Genomic DNA, 20,636 nt, shown 5'->3' with positions numbered 1-20,636 from the left:
ATTTCCCGAAGTTTTCTCTAGCGCTCTGGGTAAATATACAGGCAGCCCCATTTCGTTTAATTTGGACCCAAATATTTCGCCCATCCGATTAAAGCCCCGCAGAATCCCCATTCCACTTTTGCCTAAAGTGGATGAACAATTGGACAAATTAATAGCTCAGGGCATTTTAGTTCCCACTGACCACGCTAAATGGGAAACTCCTATTGTAACGCCCGTTAAGCCGGATGGCTCTATTAGAATTTGCGCAGATTATAAAGCCACGATTAATAAAGCACTACAGCATAATGCCTATCCAATCCCAGTAGTGCAACAACTCTTGCACACCTTAGGAAATGGGTCCATCTTCGCGAAGTTGGACCTGGCACAGGCATATCAACAGCTCACCGTAGATCAAGACACCTCTGAAGCCCAGACAATCGTAACTCATAGAGGTGCCTTTAAATGCACCCGGCTCCAGTTTGGAGTCTCTACCGCCCCAGGTATCTTTCAGGGTTTGATGGAACGCATTTTAAATAATATTCCTGGGGTCGTTCCATATTTCGACGACGTATTAATATCTGCCACATCCAAATCTGAGTTATGGGACAGAATCAGGCGCGTTTTAACCAAATTTAAAGAAACAGGACTCCATTTGAAAGCAGACAAATGTTCTTGGGCTGTGCCCAAAGTTGAATTCTTGGGGTTTACAATAGATCGTTTTGGGATTCACCCCACAAATGACAAAGTTGATGCCATAAGAAATGCCCCCACCCCTTCAGATAAGACAGACTTACAAGCATTCCTAGGACTCCTTAACTTTTATTCCGTCTTTCTTAAACAGAAAGCGACGGTAGCAGAACCGCTTCATAACCTCCTAAAGAAAGACTCTGCCTGGACGTGGGGACCAAAAGAACAAGCCGCTTTCCAAGCAGTAAAAAATTTACTTTCCTCCAATAGTGTCCTAGTGCAATATAATGTAGCTATGCCCTTATCCCTAACCTGCGACGCTTCACCGTTCGGCATAGGAGCCGTCCTCAGCCATACCTTTCCGGACGGCACAGAAGCCCCAATAGCCTATTATTCTAAAACTCTTTCGGCAGCTGAAAGGAATTACTCCCAGCTCGACAAGGAGGCGTTAGCCCTTGTCGCTGGAGTTAAACGTTTTCATTATTACCTTTGTGGTCGGCCCTTTACGTTAATCACCGACCATAAACCGCTTTTAGGCATTTTGGCGGGAAACAAACAAACTCCCGCCTTTCTTTCTCCTCGCATGACTCGCTGGACTATTTTTCTAGCCGCTTACAATTATACATTAATCCACAGGGGGGGGAAAGACATAGGAAATGCTGATGCATTAAGCAGGTGCCCCCAAACAGAATTAGTCAATGATCCAGCCCCTGCCTCAAGCGTTTTATTAATTGAATCTAGTAAACAAACGTTATTAACAGCAACAGAAATAGCCAATCAGACACAAGCAGATCCAATTTTGAAATATATTAAACAATGGATATTAAAGGGATGGCCAATTGAACAACAACCAAACCAATTTCAACCTTTTAAGAATAGACAGTTTGAATTAAATGTGTTAAAAGATTGTATATTGTGGGGAGACAGGGTTGTTATTCCAAAAGCCTTACAGAAGCAAGCATTGCAGTTATTGCATATAGGTCACCCAGGAATAGTCAAAATGAAAACTATTGCCAGAAGTCATTTATGGTGGCCAGGGTTGGACAAGGACATAGAGTCATGGGTGGGTGGTTGTATACCCTGCCAGAGAACAAGACCCAACCCACCAAAAGTTACACCATCAGAGTGGCCAACACCAAGAGGGCCCTGGTCTAGAATACATATTGACTTTGCAGGACCAATCAGGGGCCAATCCTTTTTACTGGTTGTGGATGCATACTCCAAGTGGCTGGAAATTGAACTCATGGCATCCACAACTACTAGTGCAACTATAAAGGCATTAAGGAAAATGTTTGCCACACATGGTATCCCAGACATTTTGGTATCTGACAACGGGCCTCAGTTAACAGCCCGTCAAATGGAACTATTTCTTGCAGACCAGGGCATAAAACATGTGCTCACTCCACCTCATTTTGCCCAAGCTAATGGGCAAGCAGAACGAATGGTTAGAACCACAAAGGAAGCATTAAACAAAGCACCACTAGGAGATTGGCAACAACAAATTGATGAATTTTTAACCATTCAGCATATTACGCCGTCAGCGTCAACAAACAAAAGCCCGGCAGAACTTTTAATGGGCAGAAACCTTCGTTCTAAATTAGACAGAATTCACCCAAATTACCAGAATGACCAAAAAGAAATAAAAATGCAAAGTGAGAGACAGTTTAACATCGGGGATTTAATTTATGCCAAAGACTATGATTCAAACGATAAATGGAAAGATGGCACAGTATTGGATAAAACAGGTTTAAAAACATACGTTGTAATATTAACAGATGGGCGCAGTTGGCATCGGCATGTCGACCAACTACGCAAAAGAATGAAGACTAACCCAGACATTTTACCTACTGTAGACAAACCAATAGAGGACTTACCAGAACCACCTCGAGACTCCAGCGATGGCTGCTTGTTGCCCCTGGCGGCCGGCGAAGATCAAAATGCATCATCGCAACCAGGCCCGTCAGAGACTAGCCTTAGCGGAGCAACGGAGCCAGCCGTCCAGGCAAGCAGCTCCCAGCAAAATGAACTGCGCAGGTCCCAGAGATCTGTGAAACCACCAATCCGCTTGCAGGACTATGTGACGTGGATTAACACGTAATCATGGTCTCAGCCGAAGAGGGAGGGGTGTTGTGTTTGTTTAAAAATATTCGCAGAAAATCTGCGATTGGTTAAGACGCGGCTATTCAGAAAATAGCCGCGAAAGTTAAATGTGTGTCAGTTGGTAAAAGCCCGCGTTAAAAAGAGTATAAAAGGGCAACGGGTTAGCCGTTGCCCTCATTCCGGCAATTCTACCGTTCCAGTGTTTGTATTCTCTCTTGCCATGAATAAACCAGTTTGATTTAAGACTACCGGTGTCCAGACTTTTCAGCTTCTTCTGGTATTTTGCCTTGATGAGGCCAGAAAGTATTTGAAATAGTCCCGATGAGACTTATTACAGGCTCTTACATTGTGCTAAATAGCAATGTTGTCTATTTGGGTTTGGCTTACTTGTGGGTTTGCAAACAAACCATGATGCATAATTTAATGTGTTGTTTTAAGCCAATTGGGGCTTATCCAGAAGAAAAACCACAGTTTAGGAAAAGCCACTTGCTCTATATGAAAGAGAGCACAAACTCTACCCTCAAAGTGCTCCACCTTCAAGTAGTTATGCAGGTTTTAATTATGAGCCAACCTTTTGACTGCCTTTGGATCACAAATTGTATTCCCTTCCCTTCCCTATCAGATCGCAAATGTGAGCACAATCATGCGCGTGGCCTTCCATGCATACGCTGTGCTCATGCATGTGATTAGCATGCATGCATGTGGCTTCAAAATGTGCTTAAATGGGATGGCATAGTGCCAGAGCGATTGGGCTGGCCCACCCACTGGTTGCTACTACTGGTTCGCCTGAATCGTCCTGAACCGCTTGAATACCAACCATGTCTGCTTTGGATTCTTTGTGTGCTAACTCTGTTCCAAGGGCCTTGATTATCTCATTTAAATTTCAGAGACCAGCTTCTGCCAATTCACAGGATGCTTTATTTAGAATATAAAACATTTGTCATTGTATACTCTAATATCCGCTGGCTTTTGCCAAAATTTCTAAGGCATTGTTGGCATTGTTTTTTAAAGAAATTTATCATCTACTAGGACACACCGAAAGGAAATACATTGCCAATCAGAGGGCAAATCCATCAAATATTCAGTCTTCCTGATGAGATCACAACTTTGGCATGCACAATGAAGCACGCAACAAAAATGTGTCTGAAATCCAATTAGAGGCAGAATTTTGGGGTAGATGAACTTTCATTCTCGTTTAATAGTTATAGACTAGGTTGCACAAATTTGGGGATTGCAGACTCCTCTAACATACTTTGCCTCATATACCGCCTCTGGCCCCTGATTAAAATAATCCATTTTCACAGGAAGCTTGTATTATCAAACTGATTTGTTAGCCCAGTCTGAAACCAAGGGGGAACCAGTTCTAAATCCTGATGTATACTTTTGGGAGGGAAACGCGGTATGATTAAAGCAGCGTCTCTACATGTTCTTCTATAATTGAGAATTGTCTCACACTGTCCTCATTCTCCCTGTGCAGTATAAGAATAATAGCGGTGATTGACAGCTGAGAATGATATGAGAATGATAGCTCTCATGGGCTCTTGCAAGATGGCATTTCAAGATGGCATTGGCTCAAAATCTGAATTTCAGTCTTTGTAACAAAGTAATTTTGATCAAAATTCATCAAATATTCAGTCTTCCTGGTGAGATCACAACTTTGGCATGCACAATGAAGCACGCAACAAATATGTGTCTGAAATCCAATTAGAGGCAGAATTTTGGGGTAGATGAACTTTCATTCTCGTTTAATAGTTATAGACTAGGTTGCACAAATTTGGGGATTGCAGACTCCTCTAACATACTTTGCCTCATATACCGCCTCTGGCCCCTGATTAAAATAATCCATTTTCACAGGAAGCTTGTATTATCAAACTGATTTGTTAGCCCAGTCTGAAACCAAGGGGGAACCAGTTCTAAATCCTGATAAGTAAGCCACCACTAAATCCTGCTATAATTTCGAATCTCACCACTGCCCTCATGTCCTCTTTTGATCCTTGAGTGAGCATCTACTGCACTGACAGAATATCCCAAGGTCTCAAACAGCAAGCCTCATCTCAGCAATTTAAGGTCACCAGCTGTGTGTCATGGCTGTCATCCTGCCAGCCTCACATTGCAAGCTAACAGCTTGACAAGGGGACAGAGGAGAGACTGGAATGCAGGGAGGAATGGGGACCAAGCCATGCCAGCCTTCTGAAGGTCACCCAATGGATTGCTGAGCTGGGAAGCCCACGAACGTTACCCAAACAATAGGAGAGCATCTAGTTGAACATTGACTGATAACATGGTGATGGCTAGGGAAAAGTAAAAGTTAATTGTCTAGCTTGTGCATGAAATTGCCAGATTCAGCTACGTTACTTCTGTAACCAGTTTGACTTAGTAAATTATACTCTTATTATTTATTTATTTATTTATTTATTAAATTTGTATGCCACCCCTCTCCGTAGACTCGGGGCGGCTCACAGCAGTGGTAGAAACAATGTACAATACAAATCTAATAATACGAAATTAAAACCCCATAATTTAAAAAACATGCACACAACACACCATACATAAATTATATAGGCCTGGGGAAGATATTTCAATTCCCCCATGCCTGACGGCAGAGGTGGGTTTTGAGAAATTTACAAAAGGCAAGGAGGGTGGAGGCAATTCTGATCTCTGGGGGGAGTTGGTTCCAGAGGGCCGGGGCCGCCACAGAGAAGGCTCTTCCCCTGGGGCCCGCCAACCAACATTGTTTAGTCGATGGGACCCGGAGAAGGCCAACTCTGTGGGACCTAACCGGTCGCTGGGATTTGTGCGGCAGAAGGCGGTCCCAGAGATATTCTGGTCCGATGCCATGAGGGCTTTATAGGTCATAACCAACACTTTGAATTGTGACTGGAAACTGATCGGCAACCAATGCAGACTGCGGAGTGTTGGTGAAACATGGGCATACTTGGGAAAGCCCATGATTGCTCTCGCAGTTGCATTCTGCACGATCTGAAATTTCCGAACACTTTTCAGAGGTAGCCCCATGTAGAGAGCGTTACAGTAGTCAAACCTCGAGGTGATGTGGACATGAGTGACTGTGAGCAGTGAGTCCCGGTCCAGATAGGGCCGCAACTGGTGCACCAGGTGAACCTGGGCAAATTCTTGATGTAAACAATGGACCAGGGGTTTTTCTTTACTAAGGTGACTGATTGGGGTGGTTAACCCTGGATCTGACAGCAGCTGAGACAAGGGTTAGATGAACTATAGGTATAGATGCATGCTTTTGTTCTAGTCTCAGTATGTGTGAAGGATGAACTGTAAAGTTATTAAAAATAATATGTACAAAATACGAGGGTTATCTGGAAAGTAAGCTTACAAGGCATGTAGCTCTCATGGGGAATGTTTGCAGGGAATGTTGGTATTACTATCGTATAGCGGGAAGTCAGTGGAAGCGAGCAAGCAGTGGCAGTGGTCAGTAGATCATTGATTGGCATTGTGGGGAAGGTTAGAGATGAGCGTCCTCATTCCGTTTCCCTCCAAGTGTGAAGTGCGCATTGTAATACGCCACCTAAACATTAAGGGCATGAACGCTGCTGCGATGGGTGCCCAAGATTTATGCATGATGGGTGCTCAAGATTATTCTCGATGATTGCTGAGTTTTGATTTTTTTTGGCTGAAGGAGAATGGGTATGGCGCCACTGCATTGATTGACATTTGCTCTCTGGAGTATGGTGATAAGCCCAAATTTCATCTCCTGTCACTATACAGTTGAGAAAAACCTCACCTTCAATGTTGAAATGGTCAAGGATTCTTGGGTGGGCATGACTCTGTCAATTTTATTTGTTTATTAGAGTTTGTGAACTTCAGTAAGCTTCTTGGTCACCCATCGCAGCAGTATTCATGCCCTTAGCATTCAGGTAGTGTATTACAGCACACACTTCGCATTTGGAGGGAAACATCTCTAACCTTCACCACAACGTCAGTTGATGATCTACTGGCCACTGGCACTGCTCATTCTCTTCCGCTGGCTTCCCGCTACATAATAATAATATCAACTTCTCCTGCAAACATCCCCCGCAATAGCTATGTGCCTTGTAACCTTTATTTCTGGATAATCCTTGTAGATAGTTACATTGCACAGAATAAAATAGACAAAAACCCTATTCCACAGTAATGTGGACAGTTACATTCAAAACTTGGGGGAAATGAATGTGGTGATGCATCAAAAAAGGCATTGACTTTAGCCCTAGTACTATCGCTGCCACTTAAAAGGTCACATGCCATTCCACATTGTGTGTGAACCTTGGGGAAGGGCACCAATGCCCCCTTGGCCCAATGGCCACCAGGATCTGCCATGCACTACTTACCTTCAGGCAGTGCTCTTTTCCTGTTGACTGGCTTCTGTGACCTATCCAGAACTGCTCAGATTGCACAAGGCATTCGATTTTTCTTTTAGGTTCATAAAATACTCTTTCACAGCCTCCAAAAACTGGAGCTAAAGCACATGCTGTACTCAAATAATTTTTGGAGACTGAAAGGATGTAGAAAAATATGGCTCTCTCACATGACTTCAAGTTGGCTGGGAGACTGTGCAAGACTACACCCCCAGCCTCTGAAAATCACAGAAAACAGGATGTGCTTTTGAAAATAGTTGGTGAACGTTAGCATATCATCCAAAACACTATGGTGTGTCAACTTCAATATGCGTGACATACCAGAGGAATTCTATCACATGACACAATGGATTAGTTTAGGTTCCTCCCATAGGAGTTATTTTGCTCCGCCTACTGTTGGTTACTTCATTTTTTTAAGGTGTTCTTTTTTACTCACAGTAAATGAAATTTCTTTATTTAAATTAGCTTACTTGGTTCATATTTATGACAGCATAAAGATCAACTACTTGATCGTACAATTTGGGCCAGGAAAGAGATTTCAAATTGTTGAAGGAATCTGAATATCACTTGGTCTTCTGAAGTCATGATGTAAATTACTCTGCATATAATTTTTTTTAATATAATTTAGTTTTACAATGCACCATTCACTCAGCAATATACTCTGAAAATATACAAAACTTACATAACCAAATCAGTATTGTTTGGCAGCCATCAATTATCCAAACTAGTTTAAAAGACAGCCAGTTCTTCTCAAAATTTATTTTAAACCACAAATATTCTATAAAGACCACATAAACCAAATGACTTTTCTCCAGGGAAAAGATTAGAATATTAACTAATTTTGCCACCTTAATAGACATGAATATAAAGAGTTAGATCAAGATTGGTTGCATTTAATCCATACTAAATTTAATAGGTCTGAAATGCAACTTTGGATCTAATCAAAAGTAAAAACTTGTAATCAATTTTTTGCATTTTTTTCTAAAATTGAACTGGCTAAATTACTTTTTGAAAAACTATACAGTATTATTGCACTCCTTGAATTTGCAGTTCTTGGACATATACCAGCACTGAAGGAATCTTGCATTAAGATTTTCAGAAGGTTCAGCATGAAGACTGTTGGTTACTTCTGTTCCTCTATGCTTATACATCTATACTCTCTCCATTCCCTACTCTCTCTCTAAATGTACACTGCTCAAAAAATAAACAACACAATATATCTCCAAGTAAACCAAACTTCTGTGAAATCAAACTGTCCACTTAGGAAGCAACACTGATTGACAATCAATTTCACATACTGTTGTGCACATTCAACTTTGTACAGAACAAAGTATTCAATGAGAATATTTCATTCGTTCATATCTAGGATGTGTTGTTTGAGTATTCCCTTTATTTTTTGAGCAGTATATTAAATTTTATACTCTATATAGCAGTGATGACTAACCTTTTTGTCATTGCATGCCAAAAGTGTGTGTAATAGTACGCATGTGTGCTGGAACCCCTAATGCAATGCGGGCGCTGTGCATGTGCGTACAACCCCCATGCTCCCTTACCCCATGCATGCACATGTGACCGCCCCAATCCTTCACGTATGCGACCCTCCTGCCTCTTGTTTTGGGCCTAGTAGGCCTCCTTAAAGTCTCGTGGCACCAAAAATGGGCCATGGGGGACGCACTACCCCCATCATGTGCATGCACACACAACCCAACCCCCAAGCATGCGCATGTGATTCCCTCATATGTGTGCATCTCCCAGGTCAGCTGGCCTGTGGGAGGCATGCGCACGCATGTGCAGTGGAGCTAAGCTGGCTGACGGCTTACGTGACCACAGAGAGGGCTTTGCTTGCCAGCTGTGACATGTGTGCCATCATAACTATATACAGTGATACCTTGTCTTACAAACTTAATTGGTTCTGGGACAAGGTTCTTAAGGTGAAAAGTTTGTAAGACGAAACAATGTTTCCCATAGGAATCAATGGAAAAGCGATTAATGCGTGCAAGCCCAAAACTCACCCCTTTTGCCAGCCGAAGCGCCCATTTTTGTGCTGCTAGGATTCCCCTGAGGTTCCCCTCCATAGGAAACCCCACCTCCGGACTTCTGTGTTTTTGCGATGCTACAGGGGAATCCCAGCATTGCAAAAACAAGCGCTTCACTGGCAACGGAAGTCCGGAGGTGGGGTTTCCCAGTGAGGGGAGCCTCAGAGGAATCCCAGCAGTGCAAAAATGGGTGCTTCGCTGGCAACGGGAGTCTGGAGGCGGGGCATCCCAGCGGTGGCAGTGGGTTTGTAAGGTGAAAATAGTTTGTAAGAAGAGGCAAAAAAATCTTAAACCCCGGGTTTGTATCTCGAAAAGTTTGTATGATGAGGCGTTTGTAAGATGAGGTATCACTGTACTATGGTAGATCCTCACTATCTCTGATTAACATTGTTCATCTAGCTATTCTTTGCCTTTAAAGGGCAGCAAAATCAAACCACCCCTCAGAGTTGAAATCAACATCTAGCCCTGTTTGTTTAGCTCCAGAAGAAATATTTATCCCAAGAAAGCCTGCCTTGAACATAGTTAAGCCGCTTATACAGAAAATAAAGCTCTGTTAAAACTTGAAATAAACTAGTTAAGAATGCAGATGCTGGTACTTTATGAGGTCTACTCGTACAATTCTTGTTAAATTTGCCTTTGGGTTTTCTTTAGCGTTTATAGCTGAGCAAATGCAGCCGGTCCAAGCCGATTAGATAGCGATTGTTTATTAGTTACTTGTTCAGCTCTGCTCTTGTTTTTTTGGCCTGAATTCTGGGATTCCTCTTTGTCCCGGGGTTAAAAGTGCAGCATGTTTTTAAACAAGCTGCAGTAAGTCCTAATTGCGAAGTGTGTGTCACGCGCCTTAGATTTGCCACTTCAAACACTTTCTAAGGATTATGTTTTGGTCAGTATTTAATGACATTGACAAGCGGCTCAAACCCCTCCCCCTCTTGGAATACTTTCGAATAAATCATTCTACTTCATCATCGAATATTGTACATTCCATCTTTTTAGCATTCTAAGTAGCCATGGTACCCTGGTGTATTTACTCCTGTTTATTTATAGCCATTCTTGTGCTGAAGAGACAAGGCATCTCTTAAGTTTTATCTGTCTCTTCAGCCCTAGGCACCACTACTGATGAAACAGATATCAAAGCTCTGGTTTTATCTACGTGGATTCTAAGCCAAGAGTGAATTATTTATAACCCCTATAAGGGCTTCTAACCATACCATCCATTTTCGGTGTCTAGCTATTCTGAAGTTGAGGACTACCTTCTGAATACAGGTAGTCCTCAACTTACAACAGTTCATTTAGTGACCATTCGAAGTTTCAACAGCACTGGAAATAAATGGCTTGTGACTGGTTTTTCACACTTATGACCCTTGCTGCATCTCCATGGTCGTATGATCAAAATTCAGATACTTGGCAACTGACTCGTATACAGTGGTACCTCTCTTACGAACTTTTCTAGATAAGAACCGGGTGTTCAGGATTTTTTTGCCTCTTCTCAAGAACCATTTTCCACTTACAAACCTGAGCCTCTGAAACTGTAACTGGAAAAGGCAGGGAGAAGCCTCCGTGGGGCCTCTCTAGGAATCTCTTGGGAGGAAACAGGCCCAGAAAAGGCAGGGAGAAGCCTCTGTAGGGCCTCTCTAGGAATCTCCTGGGAGGAAACAGGGCCTCCACCATCTGTGGTTTCCCCAATCACATACATTATTTGCTTTTACATTGATTCCTATGGGAAAAATTGCCTTTTACAAACTTTTCTACCTGGTTGTGGAACGAATTAAGTTCGTAAGTAGAGGTACCACTGTATATGATGACTGCAGTAATCCCAGGGTTACTCAATCACCTTTTGCGACCTTCTGACAAAGCCAAGTCAATGGGGAAGCCAGATTCACTTAACAACCATGTTATTAACTTAACTGCTGCAGTGATTCTCTTAATGACCGGTGGCAAGAAATATCATAGAAAGAGGCAAAACTTAAATGTTAACAAATGTATCACTTAGCAACATAAATATTGGACTCCATTGTGGTTGCACCTTGAGTCTTCGGAGAGGGGCGGCATACAAATCTAAGAAATTATTATTATTATTATTATTATTATTATTATTATTATTATTATTATTATTGAATACCTGTACATATTTTAATGCACACCTAAAATAGGCTAACTCCCTACCCCCTCAAATACTCTTACAAAACAAACAAAACCTCCAGGACAATTCCTCTGCTTTATCTCCCACAACAACTATTTCATTTTGTATCTTCTGCTTTGTAAGTTGTATTTTGTCATTTTATTTAGTAAGTTCTATTTACTCTGGAGGTTTCAAAGAGACTGGACAGTCACTTATTTGAAATAGTATATGGTTGCCTGCTTGAGCAGGGGGCTGAACTAGAAGACCTCCAAAGTCCCTTCCACCTCTATTCAGATTGATTGATAGTCTGGGAGAGGGTCACAGAACTACCAAAATTTTTACTACCACATTGTTGGCGTGCCTTATGCATTTTGTTTCAACATCTTTCAGTGCAAATTGGGTGCTCTGAGGTGGATCTCCAAATTTTGCTACCGGAACTGCATTCCTGACCGTTCCTGTAGGAGCCCATCATTGGTCAAAGATCTATAATAAAGAATTTGACTTGATTAGCATTTTTAATGCCCAGAGTTTTGCAGCCTACAGTGGAATTCAGCACCTTACATTTTATCAATATGTGCACTTTCTCTTCCAAATCACAGAGTCAGCAGCAAATCTCATAAATTCTGGATGTACTTTAAGCATGTTCTAAAGTGTTTGGCTGGATCAAGGCCTGAAACACTTTATTGATGAAGACATGCTCCATACCTGGAAGGCTTAACTCTCTGAACTAGGATGAAGAGAAAAGGATAAGAGAAGGACAGCATTTGAGAGGCTTATACGACATAACTTAATTTTTAAAATTTATTTTAATGACATGCTTTAGGGCAAGAATGTCAAAAGGCTGACTGATTGGGAATTTTTTATGACAACCTTGGGTTTCACTCTTGATAGAGATGAGAATTTGGGTGGCTCGGGGCTTTCTAATTCTCCCATAGGGAGATAATCCTTTTAAAAAGAATTAAGGTTAACATGGGGAAGTGAAATCTTTCAACCAAAAGAGCAGAGGAGTAAAATTTCAGGTGATGGACATGGCAGGTATTTGTCTGGGTTTGAAAACTAAGGATTGACTGGGAGGCAAAAGGAAAATCCGAGGCTACACACTCCAAAAATATATCCCAGACACCATCAGTAGCAAATCACTTCCATTTTCTTTCCAAGAAATCTGCATGAATTTGCTCATGTATTGATCGAGAGTCAGTTGATGTCTATAGGAAGAAGAATGACAAGCTAGATGATCCTTTGGGTTATCCAACTCACTTTGTTTCAAAGTTCTACATTTAAAATTATATGGATTTTATAGTATTTAACTTGCATTTCTTAAAGGTTTGCTCTAAAGTATTTCAAGTATTTTTCTGAAAAACCAGCTCAGTAGGCAAGCTTTCTTCAATAGGGCTCATGTAAGCATGGTTGGTTTGGTGCCTACTATCACTTTTTCTTGCAATAACGCTCTTAATCTAACTGACAGCTTTATGTTTATTTATTTATTTATTTATTTACTTACTTACTTACTTACTTACTTACATACATATTTACTTACTTACTTTACTTACTTAGTTACTTACATACATACTTTACTTACATACTTACATACTTACTTTACTTACTTACTTTACTTACTTACATACTTACTTACTTACTTACATACATACTTACTTTACTTACTTACTTTACTTACCTACATACTTACTTACTTTACTTACTTACTTAATTACATACTTACTTACTTACATACATACTTACTTACATACTTACTTACATACTTACTTACATACTTACTTACTTACATACATACTTACTTACTTACTTACATACTTACTTACTTACATACTTACTTACATACTTACTTACTTACATACATACTTACTTTACTTACATACATACTTACTTTACTTACTTACATACTGACTTACTTACTTACTTTACTTACTTACTTAATTACATACTTACTTACTTACATACATACTTACTTACTTACTTACTTACATACTTACTTACATACTTACTTACATACTTACTTACTTACTTACATACATACTTACTTACTTACTTACATACTTACTTACTTACTTACTTACATACTTACTTACTTACATACTTACTTACTTACTTACATACTTACTTACTTACATACTTACTTACTTACATACATACTTACTTACTTACATACTTACTTACTTACTTACTTACATACTTACTTACTTACTTACTTACTTACATACTTACTTATTAACTTACATACTTACTTACATACTTACTTACTTACTTACTCGTTTTCTATGCCGCCCTTCTTCTGAGATTTAGGGCCGCTTACAGCAAATTTATGCAAAACATGTTACAAATCTACAATAAAATCTATATTTAAAATACTGTCTTAAAACCCCAATACTTTAAATGAATCAATCACATCCATACATACATTCAATCATTGGCTGGGACTAGATATTAGCAGCTGAGCAGATAGTAGCAGCTCGACCAAGCCTATCGGCAAAGGTGGGTTTTCAGAACCTTAGGGAAGGGAAGGTTCCACTTAACCTTGTTCACATTCATAGACATGCTAAAGGAGATCAAGAAATTGTATCTTGGAGTGAATATTTTTTTTTGGAAATTGTAGATGTTGTTCCTCATTTTTTTGACCATCCTTCTCCACTTTTCAGAAGAAGCCATTGTAGGGGACAAATTGAAGAACAGCACAGAAGGATTCTCTTATCATGCCATGTTCTACAGTCAAGGAATCAAGTACCACAGGCCTCGGCTGGGAGTTTTTAATGCAAGTTTTAGGGGTCAGATACAGAATCTTGAACACTGCAATTGGAACCTCCAGACCTGATTTTATTGATGAGTTCATTAAGGAGGAATCTCTTGAATATTTTGAATCTTTTCTTTTTGGACTTTTTCAGCCTTGACTGAAGCTTATGAGATAAGCAGCTGCAAACAAAAGTCCTCTCCCATCTGTTGTCATGTTTAAAGTTTTTCCTGTTTCTTTCTCATCCTCCTCAGACACTCTTGCATTAGACCAGGGGTCTCCAACCTTGGCAACTTTAAGACTTGTGGACTTCAACACCCAAAATTCATCAGTCAGCTTTGTCTAGCCAGCTAAAGTGCATTTCTTTTGTTTTACATTCAGAGAAAGAAAGTGGGGGGGGGGAGGGGGGATGATGGATGTCTGAGTTATAGGACATTTTCTCAACTCAAGTTTGTAGCCTCAGCCTTTTCCTCTTCCTGAGCTGTAGAATGAATACAGTTGGGTTCATCAGGAACAAATTACTGATCCAAGTTGGATGATTTTGCTGTCTGGATTTGGCATTGCCATAGTATCAATGACTAATAGAGGTGAATCATGAACATTTCTATGGCTTCAGGGTTTTTCCTTTACAATTTTGGGTTAGGCCAGATTCGTCATATAGGTAGCAGTAGCAACCCTAATCATACCATGTGTCTGTTCTCTAATTTTTGTAATCGTCGAACATCTTGCCAACACACCTGAAAATTAAGTTTCTTATAGAAGCTATGCTAGCACCTTAGATTTCTTCACATGGTCACATGAAGATGGGGAGAGGATGGAAGCCTGCTATCTTAAAACATTTGCATTAGATCACTGCGGATTTTGAGTTCTCCACATCACTGGAGTGCAATAAAACTTTATTGGAATATGGGACTTTATTGGAATATTGCCAGGGGTGAAATTCAGCAAGCTCTGACAGGTTCTGGAGAACTAGTAGTGGAAATTTTGAGTAGTTCAGAGAACCAGTAAATACCACCTTTGGCTGGCCCCATAGTGGGCTGGGAATGGAGATTTTGCAATGCCATTGCCCCAGGAGAGGGGAGTGTTCTGCCAGGCTCTCTGGTAGGAACCTCCTGAAAATTCAAGGGTACAAATTTCAGATGCACATACGTTTGAAAATTCAAAACAATGTTCTTTATCACAAAATTCAAAATAAACTAAGCACCCTTTTTGTATTGCAAAGAGCACTCGCCCCCAAACAACCGGGTAGTCTGTACAATTTCCCTTAAGCAATCATTAAGTTCTTAGCTAGCAGCTGTGAAGAAACTTCACACCCCTTCTTCTTCCAACGAAGTGAGACGCACACACACGTTGCTCTGCTTTGTTTTCAAAGGCGTGAAAAAGCAACCAAGTCCAGAAAACACAGGATTCCTGATGAACTGCGATCAGATACTCTTCCACAACGACCAAACCCACATGCTGCTATTTGTAGCAGCAGCCCTAATTACTGGAGCCCCACCCAAAAACAGGTGGCCTCACTTATCTCCTGTAATATGTTCTTACTTGGTCTCTTCTACGCATAATTCTGCGCTTGCGTGGATTCAAAACGTCTTCATCTGAATCAATGGAAGATAAGGGAGATTGACTGCCTGGGCTGTGTGCCAAGCCCCCCTCTGCCGAGTCACTCCCACCTTCTTCTTCGTCCGAGGAAACTAAACTCTGAACTGATTCTGTCGGCAATAACACAGGCCTGTGACATGTTGAAGTTTCCCCTGCATCCACCTCCACATTCCCTGGGGCAGGAGCTGGGCCAGAGCCAACCACAACAGGGAGGGAATGGAGATTTTGCAGTATATTTCCCCTGCCACACCCACCAAGCCACACCCACAGAACCAGTAGGGAAATTTTTTGAATTTCACCCCAAATATTGTGGATCAAATACATCCCCATCTTCATTTGGAATGGCCTCAGACATTTGCGACAAGCAACAGATAGCAAAAATTTGCATACAGCGCTATATAACAATTTCCACAATGATCTTTTTAATATTCAGGGTTTCTCTTTCTTGTGCTTCCTAGCCATTACATTAGGAGGCATTTTGTTATCTATTCTGAAGGATTTAGTCCAGATAATTTAATGTGTAAGATCTGCTTTATTTGTTTGCTTCTCTTAGAATCCAGAAACGGCAGTTGACATAAAAATGATGTGAATATAGTGAGTTCAAGACGAAAACCATGCTAGTTTTCAAAAATTTGCAAAGAGGGGTTGTTTTTTTTACTCAAAGGCTTGTTTGAGTTTTCCAGTAATAAAACATCCATCCACTTGAAGTTGTCTTGAGTCTGCATTATGTCATGCTTTCCTTGAGGTTTCTCCATTCCTCGAGTCTGTTGAAAATGCACAACCTCAGCAATGTGGTTGGCAGGCACGTTTCCGTGGTTCTCTTTCTGACACACTGATCATCATATGACATCAGACCCTGAGCAACCATGTGCGTAAAATATTTAGCATGTAAGCAGGTTAGAACAAGGGTTTTTCTTGCTGAGAAATCATAATCCTTTGGGGGATTTGTACATCCGTAAGCAGAAATCTGTGAGGCCAGACAAAAAGAGAGAAATCTTTAATCAGGCAACACAGCAGAAGTCTAATTTTGCTCATGGAAAATTAGACTTTCATGTACAGCAGAAGAAAAGCCCAGGTAAGCGCCTCTCTGTGGATAGTATTGTTATACGGTTGAAGCAGTAGATGGCACTGGCTTAATTATATCTGGTAGAGAAAAAGCTGCTGCGTTATTTCTTCATACTCTATATAGATGACCTTTGCGACCACATTACAAACAACTGTGTTCTCTTCGCCAATGATGTAAAACTCTTTAACACCACCAACAACACAACTACCCTCCAAAAAGACCTTGACTTTGTGTCTGAATGGTTAAACATCCGGCAACTCCAAATCTCAACCAAAAAATGCTCTGTCCTACACATTGGCAAAAAGAATCCAAGCATCAAATACAAGCTGGATAAACAAGACCTTACAGACAATCCTCACTCCGTGAAAGACCTTGGAATAATCATATCAAATGAGTTGTTTTATTAAATTGGATTTATCATTGTTGTTAGCCGCCCCGAGTCTGCGGAGAGGGGCGGCATACAAATCCAATAAATAAAAAAATAAAAAATAATAATAAATGACCTAAGTGCTAAAGCTCAATGCAAGAACATTGCCAAAAAGGCATCAAAAGTTGTTAACGTAGTCCTATGTAGCTTCTTCTTCCAGTAATCTCATACTACTAACCAGAGCATACAAAACTTTCGTATTCAAAATCCTTGAATACAGCTCATTTATCTGGAACCCATACCGCATTTTGGACATAAATATGTTAGAAAGCGTCCAGAGATACTTTACAAGAAGAGTCCTCCACTCCTCTATTTGCAATAGAATACCGTATGCAAACAGACTTGAAATCCTAGGCCTAAAAAGCTTGGAGCTTTGTCGCCTTAAACACGACCTAAGCATAGCTCATAAAATCATCTGCTACAACGTCCTTCCTGTCAAAGACTACTTCAGCTTCAACCACAACAATACACGAGCACATAACAAATACAAACTCAAAGTAAACTGCTCCAAACTTGACTGTAGAAAATATGACTTCAGCAACGGAGTTGTTAATGCATGGGACTCACTACTGGACTCTGTTGTTTCATCACCAAACTTTACCCTTAGACTATGCACTATTGACCTCACCCAGTGAAGGGCTACCAAAAATTTTACTGCCACACTGTGGGCGTGGCTTATGCAGGATGCCCTGCATTTTCTTTCAACATCTTTCAGTGCAAATTGGGTGCTCTGGGGTGGAGCTCCATTTTTGCTACCCCACTGTGTTCCCCCCCCCCCATCCGGGCAGCAACCAACCCCTGACCTCACCTGATTCCTAAGAGATCAGTAAGGGCCGTGTATAAGTGCATCAGCGTGCCTACCGTCACTGTCCTAGGTTTCTCTCTTATTAGCACCAATATCATGTATATAAAGTGTTATTTCTTTATGTATAACCCATACATAGTTGACAAATAAAAAAATTATTATCATTTCTATTCTAATTGGACACAATTGTCATGGTTTTTCACTAATGTGATTTTCCAGACCAGGGAGGGAGAAAAAACAACAACAGCCCAGCTCCAAATGCTAACATTGCTCTTCTGTGGACTTTGCAACATCCAATGTTTTGCCAATATTTGCCTGTGACTAGATGGGAGAATATATTGGTGATGGTATAGGAGGTACATTCCAGAGGAATAAGAGGCAGCTCAGATCAGAAAGTTCGTGTGAAAGAAAGAGGGTGAAAACAGTTGCTCCCTAATAGTTCACAGAGTATATGCTTGAGATAGAGAGCAGAGGACTTTAATCTGACAAGATTCTGTTTATCGGTGTAGAACAGTAAAGAAATTCATTCGGAAAAATCACCACCTATCGTTCTTGGGTTTTGAGATAGACACAATTAAGAACAGAATCTCAAAGTGTGAGAACTTTCAGGAAGTCAATAAATAAATATTTTTTAAATTCTCAGTTTTAATTTCAAAACAATAAGTATTAACAGATATAACTCACACAAAACAAAGCTCCTTGGGGTTTGCAATAATTTTTAGGAAGGCTTTAAGAGGCCAAAATATTTCAGAATTATTGCTTTAGACCTGTGATGGCGAATCTGTGGCACACCTGCCACAGTTGCCACATGGAGCCATATTGGGGGACACGTAATACGTTGCCCTACGTCAGCTCCAGTGCACATACATGCGTTAGCCAGCTGATTTGCAGCCTTGGGAAAGGCCATTTCACCCTCCAGAGTGCAAAAACCACTCAATGGACAAACTGGAAGTATGGAAAATGGACTTCCGGTTTGCCCGTTGTGCTGTTTTTTGCACTCCAGGGCTTCAGGAAGCACAACGGGCAAAGCAGAAGTCCATTTTTCTGAACTTCAGGTTTGCCCGTTTGGCTGTTTCTTCACTGTGCCAGGCATCATTGAGGTCTGAGCACATGGATGGGGCCGGGGGGATTGTGGGATTGGGCAGCACAGGGTGTGAGCATGCATGGGGGGGGGGAGAAAATGGGTGTGGGTATGTGCCTATGTGCTAGCACACACACAAAGACCCTTTTGGCAAGCTAACCCAAAAACGGTTCACCACCGCTGCTCTAGAATATAATTTCTATTACACCTTCAACAAGAAAACCCCCTTCACTTCCACAGGGAAGGGCAACACCACTTGGGTCTCACCAGTGCATCTGCCCAGCAGGAAGCAAGAATAGGGGATGTTGCTCAGGTATTTCTGATGGATTGCATTAGCTTGATACACATGGTATTAATAGAGACATAAGTAGAAACAAGATTGTGTTTCAGCAGATATTGCTAATATGGTGGAATTCATGCAAATGTGCACAGATATATTTAGATCAGAGCTGTCAAACTCAGTCTGCGGACCAGATGGGCCGTATGCTGGCCACACCCACACCTGGTTTAGCAAAGAGGAAAACAGTCCAGATATATTATATAATGCTGCCATGTCGACATGAGTTTGACACCCATAAAATAGAATCAATACATCACATGATGTTATACTAGGCTTTGTTTTGGTCTGGCTTGCTGTAGCAGAATCTAGCCATTGTAATTATTTTTGTTAGGATCGTTACATATCAAGCAGGCAAGCAATAATTCAATCCAAACTCTCTATTAGGGAATAATGCTCATTTCTTGACCATTTCCTATCTGGTTAAATATATATATTAACATGGGAGAGAATTCTCCTGCTCCTGGAAATCCTGTAAATAGCCAGCAGTGGCATTAGCAACAGTTCACTCTTCACCATTTCTGTGTTAGTTCTTCCATTTGCTGTGTTACTTGTTCTGCTTTGAAGATTCAGAAGTTCAGACATATGTCCTTCAAATGAATTGAAATATACCTGTCAGTATGACCTAGCCAGCATGACCAAAATCAGTCAATAATTATTGTGCATGTATATTCTTGCATTTAATTAGAAGCTAACAAAATATTTGTTGTTGTTGTTTTATGAACTAAAAGTATCTTAAGGAGGCATCTCATTTCTCTCCAAATGTTTTTCCAAGCTCTGTCACTCTTGATGTCCAATGTAATAGGCTAGACGCAGTGAAGGGCTACCAAATTTTTTATTACCACACTGTGGGCGTGGCTTATGTAGGACGCCCTGCATTTTCTTTCAACATCTTTCAGTGCACATTGGGTGCTCTGGGGTGGAGCTCCATTTTTGCTACCCCATTGCATTCCCTCCTGTTCGGGCAGCAGCCCACCCCTGGCTAGAAGTAAGAAACCAATTTTTTAATGTGAAAAATAATTTAAATTATTTTGTCAGACTGATAAAATTCTGCTACCCTGTGATTTCACTAGCAGTGAAATCACAGGATAGTGAAGCAGTGATTTCACTACTATTTTTCAGGGTATGCAAAAATGTCTCAGATTATCAGGGATATCGCCAAAAAGGCTTCCAGAGTTGTTAACCTGATCCTACGTAGCTTCTGCTCTGGCAATCTCACACTACTGACTAGAGCTACAAAACCTATGCCAGACCCATTCTCGAATACAGCTCATCTGTCTGGAATCCACACCA

The 20,636-nt window shown here is 40.9% G+C and overlaps 1 long non-coding RNA gene across 2 annotated transcripts in view; it reads left to right on the top strand.

The window, feature by feature from the left end:
- The window catches only part of LOC139165792 (uncharacterized), a 29,984-nt gene extending 15,604 nt beyond the window's left edge, over positions 1–14,380 (top strand). For both annotated transcript variants that reach the window (XR_011558807.1, XR_011558808.1), the window contains exon 3: positions 13,940–14,380. This is a non-coding gene — a long non-coding RNA (uncharacterized lncRNA). The remainder of the gene's footprint in view (positions 1–13,939) is intronic.
- The last annotated feature ends 6,256 nt before the right edge of the window (positions 14,381–20,636 follow it).

Source organism: Erythrolamprus reginae, chromosome 3 (assembly GCF_031021105.1).
Source record: "Erythrolamprus reginae isolate rEryReg1 chromosome 3, rEryReg1.hap1, whole genome shotgun sequence".
Lineage (NCBI taxonomy): Eukaryota > Metazoa > Chordata > Lepidosauria > Squamata > Dipsadidae > Erythrolamprus > Erythrolamprus reginae.
This window is presented reverse-complemented; position numbering and strand designations above follow the sequence as displayed.